Source organism: Pristiophorus japonicus, chromosome 20 (genome assembly GCF_044704955.1).
Source record: "Pristiophorus japonicus isolate sPriJap1 chromosome 20, sPriJap1.hap1, whole genome shotgun sequence".
In the NCBI taxonomy this organism is placed as follows: Eukaryota; Metazoa; Chordata; class Chondrichthyes; family Pristiophoridae; genus Pristiophorus; species Pristiophorus japonicus.
In genome coordinates, this window is record NC_091996.1 from 44,781,792 (window position 1) to 44,796,919 (window position 15,128).

The 15,128-nt window shown below is 44.1% G+C and overlaps 1 protein-coding gene across 8 annotated transcripts in view; it reads right to left on the reverse strand.

The window, feature by feature from the left end:
- Window positions 1-13,252, reverse strand: part of LOC139232513 (tenascin-like) — a 137,383-nt gene extending 124,131 nt beyond the window's left edge. For all 8 annotated transcript variants that reach the window (XM_070862844.1, XM_070862843.1, XM_070862842.1 and 5 more), the window contains exon 1: window positions 13,004-13,252. The gene's annotated coding sequence lies outside the window, so the exon portion shown is untranslated. The remainder of the gene's footprint in view (window positions 1-13,003) is intronic.
- Window positions 13,253-15,128: the final 1,876 nt, after the last annotated feature.

Genomic DNA, 15,128 nt, shown 5'->3' on the forward strand with positions numbered 1-15,128 from the left:
ACCACCTTCTCAAGGGCAACTAGAAATGGACAATAAATACCGGCTTTGCCAGTGATGCCTACATCCTGAGAATGATTTTTTCTAATCATGATTCTGGATTTGTCTGTTTTTTCTAGATAGTTTCCCCCTCCTCTTTATATGATTGTATTAATTTGCTTGGCGGGCTCATGTTTTATTGGTCTTGGAGAGAGGTCCACACCTGAAACATTAACTTGTCCCTTCTCTCTGCAGATACCGACTGACGTGTTGTGTGCTTCAAGCTTTTTCTCTTTTTGCTACAGCAGTATCTTCCATGCCATCCTGGCTGCTATCAGCGAATTCAGCAGAGACCACGGACTGAAGTTAGGAGCTGCATGGTTATAAGGCTCAGCTATTCACTGGATAAATCTGCTGAGCCACCAAAGAAGCAGATCTTTTTTCTACTGTCTGACATGAATGGAAAGAAAACTGGATGTTTCCACTTCCACGCCAACTGTTATTAATTAGGTTAGATATTGCAGTCGCTGAATATAACCAGATGGCAAAAGCAGATTCTGCCAAGGCTAGATTTTAAATAATTAATGGGAGTCCAGAATCAAATTACCTTTACTATCGATTTTAAGACCAATTTAATTAATTAACTCTGTTGCCATGGCAACAGCAAAGTGACTCTTCAAAGGGGTGTCCGTTGAGTTTGAAGAGGATGAAATGAAAGGTGGCGTTTGGTGGAAATGCAGCTGGACTCTATTACAATTCTCACATGGCAGTCAGAAACACCATTCCATTCCAATGGCCACTAACAGCCACCAGCAGCACTGTCATCACAATTATTTGCAGGTTCTTCTTTCCTCAGCCTCAACACTGCACCCGTCATCATTACACTCCTTCATTGCTGTACAATGTTGACAGTCCAGGGGCCCTTAAACAAATTTTTTCCAGTTAGTTTTCACTGTGCCTCCACTATCTGTGGTTTTATATTTTTATCATCATGCTTTCAGTTCATCAGAATGCATATATGACACCTTCGAAAACTAGCCAAATCTGACCAACAGTTTCTAAAATAGCCCAGAATATGTAACTCGTCTCACAGCAGCAGAGCTCCATCCTGCTTCATGTTGTAACATTTCTGAACGTCTTTTCTGATGAACTTATAGCTAGGCCAAGTGTTGCAGATTTAATCCGGGGTTCGAGTCGTGAATGTGTGTGTGGTGGAAATGAAATAAATGTGCAAACATTGTCTGGAGAATAGCTGTTAGCTACGTGGGGAGAGAGCCCACCCCTGTTTCGGCCATTATCTGCAACAGAGGCCATGGGTGACTGGTCCATATATGCAGTTTGCTGCTGAGAGGGTAATTAGAAACCAGTTTTCTTTCAATGCCAGAACCACTAAATAGGTTGAGGTCCAAGGTAGAAATTTCGGAAAGGTTAATAATTCTCCAGAAAGCAATACCACCATTTCCCACATCCCATTAACTCTGGTGATGGAAACAAAATTAACATCATAATTACTAGCTTGTTGGGAACGGATCAGGGGCCTCTTCAAAACCACAGACTGAGTGTAAAGTTTCTTTGATCTGAGGTGTTGAGAGTTTGGTTTGGATGGCTCAAGCACTACTGGCTCTCAGTTTTGGTCGTCTAAAGGCAACATCTTTGCTCTGTGTAAAAAGCCTGCACATCCATCTCTCACATATAACCACCAAATCAGTAAGTCTTGCAATTATTCAGACTGAAGAAGATATTTTAGAATTCTTGTGTATTGGTCCAAATCTTTGTTGCTTCCATAAATAGATTTGTTCCATTGCTTTTTGTCCTGTTTTTATTTCATTTCTCTGTAATCTAATTCCTGTAAAAAAAAATTCTACTTGTATTTTTTAGCCTGAAAGATACAGTCTGACATTTTGATCATTTACTATCTATTGGAGAATAGTGCACAGTGGAAATGTCTGGTACAATACATCGGGTTATTTCTGTGACTTTCAATTTTGAAATTTGCAGATGACACAAAACTTGGAAGTGCAGTAAACAGTGAGGAAGATTGTAATCGGCTTCAAGAGGACATAGGCAGACAGGTGGACTGGGCAGGCACATGGGAGAGGAAATTAATACAGAAAAGTGTGAGGTGATATATTTTCATAGGAAGAATGAGGAGGGACAATACATGCTAAATGGTATAATTTTAAAGAGGGTGCAAGAAGAGAGAGACCTGGGGGTGCTTGTGCACAAATCTTTGAATGTGGCAGGACAAAGCAGTTAATAAAGCATTTGGGATCCTGGACTTTTTAAATAGAGGCATAAAGTACAAAAGTCAGAAGGTTATGCTAAACCTATATAAAACACTAATTTTGCCCCAGCTGGAGTATTGCATTCGTATTTTGGCACCACAGTTTAGGAAGGATGTGAAGGCTTTGAAGAAGGTAAAGAAGAGATTTACTAGAATGGTTCCAGGGATGAGAGAATGCAGTAATGTGGATGGACTGGAGAATCTGGGGTTGTTCCCCTAAAGCAGTGAAGGCTGAGAGGATATTTTATGAAGGGTTTTGATAGAGTAAATACAAAGAAACTGTTTCCAATGGCTGAAGGGTCGATAACGAAAGGGCACAGATTTAAGGCGATTGGCAAAATAACCAGAGGCAACATGAGGAAATTTTTTTTAATGTAATGAGTGAGTAAGATTTGGAATGCACTGCCTGATAGGGTGCTGCATACAGATTCAATATGGAATTTGATAAATATTTAAAGGAGAAAAAGTAGCAGGGATATGGGAAAGGGCAGAAGAGTGGGACTAACTGGATTGCTCTTCGAAAGAGACAGACACGCTGGGCCAAATGGCCTCCTTCTGTGCTGTACTATTCTATGATTCTATGCTATTTCCATTCTTCAAAGGTTCTAAGGCCTAGAAATTTGATTGCAAATTGCCCGTTTTCCGGGTGCAAAATGAGCACTGAAGGGTCCAATATGGCGTGAGCATGCTCAGTCATCAAAGTGCGGCGCAGCACGCGCAGTGTACACTGCGATCCGTTTGCTGGGGCACAGAGCAGCCAAACCAGCCGCATTTAAAGGGACCACTGGAGGCTTCCACAAAAAAAGGTTAGCACAAAATGTAAGACTTACCTGAATGTGGAGCTTAGAGGAGAAGGAGTGCTACGTCTAGCTCTGCATTAAAACTGTGGTCAACCCCCTCCGCCGCCCCGCCCCCCTCCCCCCGCTCCATTTCGCCCAATTTCTTCACCCTTCTGGACTAATCTGCCGCCCTCTGCCCGTCTCCCAACGCCATGCCCGATCCACCCTGTGACCAGTGAGGTGCTTTTGGGCCATGTCTAGCACCCACAGCTGGCCGCTAATACACGGCAGAGGCTGCTGGACCAATTTCTTGTGTTTCTGCTGCCTGTACAGCACGTACAGCAACAGATGCACCTGGATCGGGCCTAAATCTGAGCCTAAATTTCTAGGTCTAAGTATCAAATCTCAGGGAATACGAGTTGGCTCATAGAATCTGAAAATTTCTATAAAGCGAGTGGGAAGAGAGCCTGAATTTCCACAGTTACAATGAAGGTGCAGTGAGCACGCGTTTTTCATGACTTAAACTTTGATCGCTTGTGTAGTGGAAGATTGTGGCAATTTATGTGAGCATTTCCCCTCATTTCTTGTAGAGAAATTGCAGGCCATCATGGGTACGTATTGGTACTCTCTGTTGCTAAATCTGATTGATAAGCACCAAAACAATTTTAAAACAGAGTGGCAAATCTCTCCCTTCATTCTTGTTGGCACTCTACAATCCTTCTTCTTTCAATTCAAACAGACACTCTTCTCCTCCTGATGCTCACAGTCTTCTCACTCTTCGACCCCCCCCCTCCCATAGGTCATGACAACACTATCCCTCTCCCCCAACTTCACATTGATACTCCTCTCCCTCATTCCAACATGCTCCCCAACCACTTGACATCGCACTTCTTCTACCCCATTCCCAATTCATACTGGCACTCTTTCCCCGCCTTCCCAAATCCTCACTCAATTTAAACTGGGGCTGTTTTTTTCCTCCCCCTGGTTAATGCTGGAATTCCCCCCCCCCACACCCCCCCGGCAAACACGCCGCCAATTTATGCTGACAATCTCCCACAGGCACTCTCAACCCCCCTCGTGTTCATGTTGGCACCTTCCGTCCACATCTCTCAGCTCATGCCGCAACTGTCCTCCCGCTCCAGGTTCATGTTGGGAACGCTTTATCTCCCCCTTTCAGGAGCTGCTGGTTTCTATCATTTGCTGCTCCACAGCTATCATCAGAACTCCCGCCCACAGCATAGTTCCACCCTCTGAAGCAGGTCTGAGGGAGGAGCCGGGAACCAGGAGCAGCACTGAGGACTGGGACTGGCAGCGATGGCAAGTTTCATCTGTAAATGTGGGCAGCTGGACACTGACCTCAATAGACTGACTGTGATGTGAAATGAGGGATTCCACAATGAAAGCCAGGAAGTGCTTTATGTTGACGAACAGTGGTTTGAATTGCCCTGGACGTTGGGTGGGTGGGTTCTGTGGAATTGACGGAATCCAAGGTGGCAGCTGAGGTACTACGGGTTGTGGCTTTCCTTCTTTGTGGGTAACTTTCATCTGAGTTGGCCTCATAAGAGAGAGGTGGGGGAGAGATGGCAGGAAATGCAACCTTATGTGAATGAGAGGAGATGACACAGAATAGACAGTAGGAGGAGCAACCTTAGGGTAGTTATGAGGATTAGGAGCACTGGGCAAAGCAGCAGGAGCAGAGTTATGTGAACGAGACAGGAATAGCAGCTCAGGAAATGCAAATGCAAAGTTGCTTTCGAAGAAGCAGCCAACATGTCCGCTATAAGCAGAGAATGTACTTCTATTTGAGATCAGCAAAATGAATCTTTAGCATTCCGTCTCCCCCAACTCTGTTGGAACGGTAATGGTTAAAGTAGTAAAAGACCACTCCATTCCCTGACTTTCAAACATTAACATCTCTTTTCCATAGTAAAGCTAATAGCGCCCATGACACTCCAGCCAAAGTTGCAAGTCTGTGGTGAAATAGGCCACTTGGGACTTGTCAGAAACCGGTTGGCTCCCATGTGTGAGAGGTCATTTTGATCTGATTATTTGTAATGAGGTTCCGGAAAATCATCCTCAAAATCCTGTGGGAAAAAAAGAATGCAGATAAACTGTGCTTTTCTGATGGAAAACCTCATAAAAGATGCTTGCATACATCCAAACAATCGTAAATAATTCAGGAATAAAATCAACACAGCATCTTTTGACCTTTTTTTTTAACCTTCTTTTGGTGCGAACAGGATGCTTCCAGACAAAGGGATTCTGCCATTTTGAAACAGAGGAGTAAATGCATACATTTGAAATTGAACTAAGCCAGGCTCCCAGGCAAACTCGCCAATTGAGGATTGATTCAGAACTCTGGCCTGACTGCACACTTTCCTATAATTGTGAAACAAGCAATCTCTCTGTCCTTGGTACTAAATGTATAGCTACATGCATGAATGCAAACATTTCTATGGTAATGCTTTATTTAAGGTGGCCTCTTTCTTCATAGTTTCAATTAAGTCCTTTGGCTTTTTTTCCCCTGGTTATTATTTTCTGTTGATGTTAATAATGAGAATTGCAACAAATCCAAACTTCAGATCTGTTAAGTATGGAAGAACTCCACAAGACTGAGTACTGTGAGCTAAAACTGATGTGACCTTAGTCTCTTTAATACAACTCCAGAGTGCCTGAGCAGCATGGCAGACAACCTTTCATACTCCCTTGCATGAGGTGTGCAGGTGACCCTTGGGCCTCCAACAGTTGCACCCTCTGGGGGCAAGTCCTACACAGTTACAATGCTTACATACATAACATTACTCACCCCCAAAGTCTTTGATATAAATTATTTACAAGCTGAGATGATCTGGGACCCTGCGTTCCCTGGTTGATCGTATGAGTTCAAACTCTGGCATGGGTGAGTTGGTCGGACCATTGCTGCACTACGGCACGGCTGGTCTGACAGGACTGTTGGGAATGGTGGGTTCATCCTCTTGATTGACAGCGAGGTCGATTGCTGGGTGTGTGTTGGTGGATCGATGATGGTGATGTCCTCTTCAGGTTGTTCCTGGTTGTCGGTGAACCGCAGTTTGGTCTGATCCAAATGCTTTCTACACGTTTGTCCATTCAATAGTTTGACTATAAACAGTCTATTCCCCTCCTTGGCCAAGACAGTGCCAGCAACCAATTTAGGACCATGACCGTAATTCAGGACAAACACAGGGTCGTTAACATCAATGTCACGTGATACAGCCGCGCGATCGTGGTACATGTTTTGCCAGTGACGCCGGGATTCCACATGATCATTTAGATCCAGGTGGACTAGGGAGAGCCTGGTTTTGAGTGCTCTCTTCATTAACAATTCTACAGGGGGAACCCCAGTGAGCGAGTGGGGTCGCGTCCGGTAGCTGAGCAGAACCCGAGATAAGAGGGTCTGCAAGGAGCCTTCCATCATATAGTTCAAGCTCTGCTTAATAGTTTGCCTGTTCAGCTTGACCGTTGGATACGGGCTTAAATGGGGCAGACCTAACATGCTTGATGCCATTGCGGGTCATAAACTCGTTGATTTCCGAGCTGGTGAAACACGATCCATTGTCACTGACAAGAACGTCGGGCAAGCCATGGGTGGCGAACATAGCCCGGAGGCTTTCAATGGTGACAGTCGATGTGCTGGATGACATGATTACGCATTCAATCCATTTAGAGTAAGCGTCTATTACAACTAAAAACATCTTTCCGAGAAAGGAGCCAGCAAAATCTACGTGGATCCTGGACCACGGTTTGGAGGGCCATGGCCACAGACTCAATGGAGCCTCCCTTGGTGCATTGCTCAGTTGTGAGCACATGTTGCACTGGTGTACGCATGACTCTATGTCTGAGTCAATGCCGGGCCACCAAACATGCGACCTGGCTATAGCCTTCATCATGACTATGCCTGGGTGGGTATTGTGTAGGTCACTTATAAAACTTTCTCTGCCTTTTTTTGGCACAAGCACTCGATTACCCCATAAGAGCCAATCCGACTGGATGGACATTTCATCTTTGCATCGGTGAAATGGCTTAATTTCATCTTGCATTTCCCCGGGAACGGCCAACCAGCTCCCATTGAGGAAACAACTTTTTACAAGTGATTGCACAGGATCCTGGCTGGTCCAGGTCCTGATCTGGCGAGCAGTGACGGGTGATCCCTCGCTCTCAAAAGCAGCCATGACCAGAAGCAAGTCTGCGGGCTGCGTCATTTCCACTCCAGTAGTGGGCAATGGTAGCCGACTGAGGGCATCAGCACAATTCTCCATGCCTGGTCTGTGGCGGATAACATAGTCATCAGCGGAAAATGTTAGTGCCCACCTTTGGATGCAGGATGAAGCATTGGTGTTTATATCTTTGCTTTCTGAAAACAGCAAAATGAGCGGTTTGTGGTTGGTTTCAAGCTCAAACCGAAGTCCAAATCGGTATTGGTGCATTTTCTTCACCCCATATACACATGCTAAAGCCTCTTTCTCGACCATACTGTAGGCTCTTTCAGCCTTAGACAGACTGCTAGATGCGTATGCAACCGGTTGAAGTTTGCCCGATACACTGGTTTGCTGTACGAAAATGCATCACAAGCTAGCACTAACCGTTTACATGGATCATACTGTACAAGTAACTTATTAGAACAAAGTAGGTTTCTGGCCTTCTCAAAGGCTGTCTCTTGAGATTTATCCCAAACCCAGACGTCACCCTTACGTAGCAATATGTGCAATGGTTCCAGCAAAGTGCTTAACCCGGGTATAAAGTTACCAAAATAGTTGAGGAGTCCCAGGAACGAACGCAGCTCCATCACATTCTGGGTGCATTCTTGATGGCCTCTGCCTTTGAGTCCGTGAGTCTGATGCCGTCTGCCGCAATCTTTCTCCCCAAAAATCCGACCTCTGGCACCAGGAAAACACACTTGGAGCGTTTCAGCCTGAGTCCCACTCTGTCTAGTTGACTTAGAACCTCTTCCAGGTTGTGTAGATGTTCGGTGGTGTCACGATCGGTGATCAGGATGTCATCTTGAAACACAACGGTGGGCGGAACCGATTTCAGCAGACTCTCCATGTTCTTATGGAAGATGGCAGCAGCCGAGCGAATCTCAAAAGGGCATCTGTGGTATATAAACAGTACTTTGTGAGTGTTGGCGGACAGCAGCTTGCGAAGAATGACTCCATGACCGATGCCAAGCACAAAAAAGTCCCGCAGCACTTCCCCCAAAAATCCAGCAAATTCGCAAGGTGTCCCACAAGGCCCTTGGAGCGGCGGTGCGTGTAGAAACGACACCTGGCCATTAAGACGCTCTCCTTCGGCTTGAGGTGTTCCCGAACCAGCATACACAACTCTGTATATGTCTTCTCCGTTGGTTTCTCTGGTGCTAGCAGATTCTTGATGAGGCCGCATATTGTGGACCCACACACGGTGAGGAGAATCGCCCTGCGCTTGATCGCTTTATCGTCCCCATCCAGCTTGTTGGCCACGAAGTACTGGTCGAGACGCTCAACAAAGGCTTCCCAATCATCATCCCCTACAAATCTCTCTAAAATACCAACGGCAGCCATGACCGCGTGAAAGTTCATAATCTGTTACTTGTCCTCAATTGTTAAGTATGGAAGAACTCCACAAGACTGAGTATTGTGAGCTAAAACTGATGTGACCGTAGTCACTTCAATACAACTCCAGAGTGCTTGAGCAGCATGGCAGACACCTTTCATACTCCCTTGCACGAGGTGTGCAGGTGACCCTTGGGCCTCCAACAGTTGCGCCCTCTGGTGGCAAGTCCGACACAGTTACAATGTTCACATACATAACAAGATCTCCCATTCATTACTTGTTACTGGATGATATCAAGGAGACAAATTCAAAACCAGCCAAAAGCACAATTTGAAAGATAATGTTGGAAAGTAATCCTACTCTCTTCATGCACGGTAAAAGTAATACCTGGTGTGCTCCTATTAATCATTTCCATGAAACTGGGCCCAGCTTCTGCTGAGAGTCTGTGTGATTAAACTTCTGCAAAATCACATGACAGGCACCAGCAAAAGTTGCAACCAAAGATTCGACATCTGTACTGGGACTGAGGTGTGTCTGTGGCCATTCTGTTCCTGCTTTCTGTTTTGTTCTCCTCAAGGTGAACACTTTTAGCATCCCACATCAGGTGTAACCTGGTTAGATTCAGAGAATAGTTCTCTCTGTTCTGCCCCTACAATATGTTTCAGCCTGAACCCTAACTACACCAACATTACATTTTCCCTATTTGCAAATCCAGTGGTCTTTCTTGGCGAGGGTCTGTGGCAGAGAAATAGGAACAGCAAGAGCAGGATCTCTCTCCTCCGATGCTGATACTGGTTGAGATTTTTGTCTCAGTTGGGGCATGCTTGTTGCTAGAACATGTTGCATTTGTTCTCAAATCTGTCCCTGGCCTTGTTCCTCCCTATCTCTGAAACCTCCTCTAGCCTTACAACCCTTATATCTTTGCACTCCTCCAACTCTGGCCTTTTGCACAGCCCCGATTTTCATCTCTCCACCATTGGTGGCAGTGCCTTCAGCTACCTTAAGCTCTGGCACTCCCTCACTAAATCTCTCCGCCTCTCTCTCCTCCTTTAAGACACTCCTTAGAAGCTATCCTTTTGACCAAAGTTAGTTCATTGCCAGTCTGTTCAGATTTGTTCATCCATTGTACCCGTCCTCCACAGCGCTGCGGTGTTTGAATATTAATGAAATTCCCCTGTCCTAATATCTCCTTATGTGATTCAGTGCCTAATTATATTTAATATTACTCCTGTGAAGCACCTTGGGATGTTTTACTATGTTGAAGGCGCTATATAAATGTAAATTGTTCGAATTAAAAAACATTTCCTGCACTTCGGGGAACTACCCTATCAGTCATTGCTCTCAGTCAGACGCCTTAGGGATTATTTTCTTGCTTTTGTGCTCCCAGTGAAAAGCATTGCAGGCTGATAACAGGTATTGGAATATCAAGCATGGAGGAGAGCACGCCTCTTAATCAGCCCACCCAATTCTGCACGCATTAATATGAATGGATAGAAGAAGTGCTGAAATTGGAGGAGTTCTGTTTTGTGTGCTTATGCCCACTTGGAAATGAGTTGGGATTATGTAAATTCATTTCACGTAGGACCCCTACAGCCAGCAGACAGGGGAATGTCATTAATATTCAAACATCGCAGCACAGTGGAGGACGGGTACAATGGATGAACAAATCCGAACAGACTGGCAATGAACTAATTTACATATAGTGTATATGAAAGGGGGCAACAGACAGAGTGATATGTACCAATTTCAAATCACTAGCTACACATCCAATACACATGCCTTTCTTACAGATCGATCAGGTACAAAAGAATGTGCTGTATTAATATCATGACGTGTCAGATTATAATCTGAGCTCCATTCACACAGCAGTTGTTTATGTAGATTTCAGCTATACTCCAGGAATTCGGTGAAACCAATGACCTTTATGCTGCAGTGGAATTCAGTAATCGTTTTTTCCAGTTGGGTTGTCCATCCTGAAAATGTCAGGAATATCGTACTGCAGTGAAATAATTTCACATAAACACGCTGCTATCAGGACATCAGGTCACTATCATTTAAAACATGAATGTTTAAATTGCACTGTGCATTAGTAACTAATGTGTAGATGCATTTATATTAAATTCCTTTGGCTGCTATTTTATCCTGTTGGGCCAATGCCTTCATTAAAATAGCTTAACGTACCTAAAATATCATTTAAAAATGGATTAATGCATTTGTTAAAATAGTAGGTAAAGACCATAAGAATGCACTAACACATTCATCACTAACATTGCACAGCATGATTTCAAGGCAAGAGATTTTAAATTAAGCAAAATGACTGCTGTGTAAACAGGGCTTCAGACAAAAGCAGTACTCTGTATGGAGGACAATGTTCTGAAATTTCCGTCTTAATCAAACAAATTTATTTTTAAAAGAACCTCTTAAAAGCTCCCAAGTTACAAGGCAGACCTGACATTCTCATTATGTCCTAACACAATCACCTTCATGTTTTATTGTTACCAAAGGCACAGCATGTCTCTATTTGGAGGGAGTTTTGAAATGGTGCCCAAGAATTTAAAATAAAATGCCACACAGCCAATATATAACATTAGAAAGAGACATCTTTGCACAACTGAAAACACAAAATGCTTCTTTTCCTGTCTCTTATTCCATTATTTTTTTGCCTCATTTCCTCACCCCAAAGTCACACAACCAAAAAGGCAGGCAGGTGAGCTGCCCATAGACAGTATTTCTCTTAAATTGGCCACCAGGAGGTGTGCATCCGTATCCATCGTTGACGTTCCTTTCACATGTCCCTTGCTTCAGTCTGAGGAACTGGCTTGCCTCTTACTTTCTACCTCCCCACATTAGCCTGACTGACATTGAGACTCCCTTTGTGTGGAATCATAGGCACAAAGCAGCTGGCATCTCACAGCTCCCCGGAGTAGCTTGTCGCTAAATCAATGACAGCCTCCAAACCTCATTAACTTCTTTGGAATGTGAAACAGGACTGGCAGAAGAAAGCTTGAGAACAACCCTTTTCATTTATGGTTAAAAGAAAATCACCGAGAATGAATGAACGCAAGGAGGAAGAAATACAAAGATAAATGAAAAGAAACAAATCTACTAAAGACCAGGAAGATCGCAAGTTTTGGTGCGCATTTTCACTGAATGAGCTGATGTCATCCAGAACAGCAAGCAGGTGTGCTACCTCTGACCTCGCTGCCCTGGGGCTAAGCAGAGGGGCGGGGAGGGGGAAAAAAAAATCAGCCAGCGTATCTGCTGCTGATATTTTATAACTCCTGCTGGAAAGCACACGTGTGTGATGACAGAATTACACTCAGGCGCGATGTTGATTCGCGGGCAGGGTATACCTGCTGACACTCGACATCCAGGCTCAGGAGCGGCCATTTGAGCGCGGTATAAACAGGCAGGCAGTGCCCGTGGAACTCGAATTCAGCACCAGTCAGTGCCCTCACTCGAGGCAGGGAGAAAATTGGAAGGTCAAGGAGGAGGAAAAGAAAAAGAAAAGAATCTGCACACAGTTACACGATCCGTTAACTGCTAACCCGAACAATTTGGGCTTCATTGAAGCTAGCAACCAACAAAAGGCTTCAGAGTTGAGAAGCTCTTTGTTATATTAAGAAAATGCCAGGTGATCGATACATGCCAGTATCGCTGTTTTGTCAGACAAAAATCACTTGCGATTGCTACCACCATCATAATCTGTGGAGTGAGGTTAGACCTTTAATTTGCTGGTATTGCTGTTACTACTGCAATAACATCAAAGGGGGATTCCATATCAGTCTCGCCACACATGGACTTACTTCTGCACAATAAATCTGTCTTCCACCGGGGCAGGGAATCACGCAAGACTCATTTTGTTCAGAAGCAAACTGCTTAGCCAATGCGAGTCGTTTGGCAGCAGCAGCAGCAACTATTTTAGCACTGTCGTTTTTTAAACTGACAGTAAATCTATTCATTCCTTTGAAGAGAGAGTTCAATACCAATCTTTTGCAAAATGGTTTTTGCCACAAAGTCTGCTTATTGCCATTTGCTGATAAGTGCTCTGAGCGAGCACACAGGTGCCTCACTTTAACTATTTCCCACTTTGTTTAATGTTATTCGAATGATTTCTGTTCCACAGCTTCTGACATTTCTACTCACAAACTCTGTGGGTATCCTCCATACAATGAGGGCTCCCACATAGAAAATATTTGCAATTCAATACAGAGAGGAGAATTAGTGCAGTTCTTTTTCTGAAAATTACTGCTTTGTCAGCATTATTCCAACTCATAAACCAAGGACTGATCGGACTTAAAGCAAAATATCAATAATATAACCTCTGATTAAAATACTGTATTTGAAATCCCAATTAAATATGCTGCAAAAATATTACGAGTTCATCGCAGTTTCTATAATACAGCTTTCTTACCTTAAGTTGTGCTGGCTGCAACCCATTCAGTTCCTACTGTGACCAGACTTAAGAATTCAGCTCCTTTACCTCTGTGAAACTTGCTCTTCAAGATTTCTGTTGCAACCTTGTGCTCAAATTAACAAAATAGTCTGCATGAAGTCCTATGTAGGTGCTAAGGAACAAAGCTAAACCACCCCCCACCTTTTTTTTAAACAGCAGACCGTGGATAGTCAGCCAAGCAAGCACCCTCTCCGTTTATATAGCATCTCTGAAAGCAATGAACTTTGGCATCATCCCTGTAATGAGATGCCTTTAGGCTGACTCTTAAAGTGATGAATTAAAGCTGCAGCCACTCAGGGGTGCTAGCTTTTTTTGGAAAATTGTTTTAACATACCATTTATGGTGAAGGATGAAGTCATTTTAAGGGTTCCAAACGCCCCCGCCCCCCACCACAGCACCCCCCCCTCCCCTTCCAGTGACTCAGCTCATAGGGAGAATTCTAATACCACGTAAAAGTTACAAGACCAATCAGTTACTAGGTAGTCTGGTATCTAATCGCAAAAGGGAGTATAAACTCAGGAGAGGTTTTAACATGAGCTGCCTGCTGCCGGCTGCTGCAACGAAAGACAGATTTCAGGTTTCTTTGTGAAAGCTCCAATTACTGCTCTCTGGCTATATCGTCACGGAGATGCTCAGGCAACTGACAGAGGGGGAAAGTGACTGACCTACAAATCATCACTCCCTGGTTACGAATGAATTATCAAGTGATTACTCCATGGGTTAACTCCTTGACTACTATCAGCGAAGCTTGCTTCAGACGTTAAAATTAAACAGACTGTGAACTTTTAAAAACACAATTTGTAGCAAAGATACTCACTTGTGAAAATTTGAGGTTAGAGGATGGTACTTCTGACTATATGAACAAAAACATTGAAAGCTTTGATAACTGTTCTTAATTATATTTATCAATACTAACGCATTGCCCATTGCCTTGTTCACAGTCGGAAGATATGGAATGGCTTTTAGTTTTGTTTGTTGTAACAGAGAGGTTATAGCACTGCTAGTAAGATGAACAGAAATTCTTGTCATTTTTGATTTAAGGGTCACGGGTCCACCTCTGGAGCAGTGTTAGCCACTGATTCCAATGTACTTACCTGCTCGAGGATTTTAATATATTGTCACGATTAATAAGTTGGTTCTTGACAAATGGAATCTCTTGCAATAAGCAGCTTCTAACACTATTTGCTTCTGACAAGTTGTGATTTTGGGGGGAAATTTTAGCAACTACAACATTTACCATTTAAAAACAGTGAGATACTCCAGATGTTGCACAGTGAGCTGTTGATTATCATACTTATGATGGAGCATGAGAAGCTGAACAATTATCGGGAGACGATCATTTCCTTTGGGGGTTATGTGCTAACAACATCATAAACATGACAGAGACATTTCCTCTGGTCAGTGCATGCTATTGACATAAGTATGGCAGGGAACTTTACTCTGGTTGCTACATGCTATCAACATTGTAAACCTATCATCAACCTAGAAGGGGGATTTCCTCTGGTCAATGCTTACTGTCAACATCATAAACATATATTGGGAAATAATTTTCTGGTTACTTTGTGCTTTTAGTATTGGAAATATTGAACGAATATACTCTCTCTCTCTGTTTCTAACAGGAACTTTCAAAATGCTTTCTGATTTCACTAGAGATAATGAGCATAGGAAATGTTCTCTCTATGGATAGGAAGGAGTCGAAATTGCTCTTTTTTGGCAACACCTGTTACTGCCTCTGGGGGGCGCTAATGGGGTGCGAAACAGTTCTCACTTGGGAGGTGCGTTACCGGCTCCCGCGTAATTTTGTGGATGATAGCGGATGCGCTGCCACGGTAGTGTCCCATCCCGCCGGTAGTGCCCTGGGCCGCCACACAACCGCCGATGACATCATCGCCATGCGTGGCGACTCCTTAGCACCGTGCGCCGACCCCTTTCCGCCCCCCCGTTGGACATCGCCAGCGCTCAGCGAGGCTGCCTCAAACGGTGTCAGCACCAACCTCACGGGCCGTGAAGCTGTTTTGCCAACTCAACGGTTGGCCCGACTTCTTCTACTGTTGTATGGTCCAAGCTGCCATCGTGCAGCTCG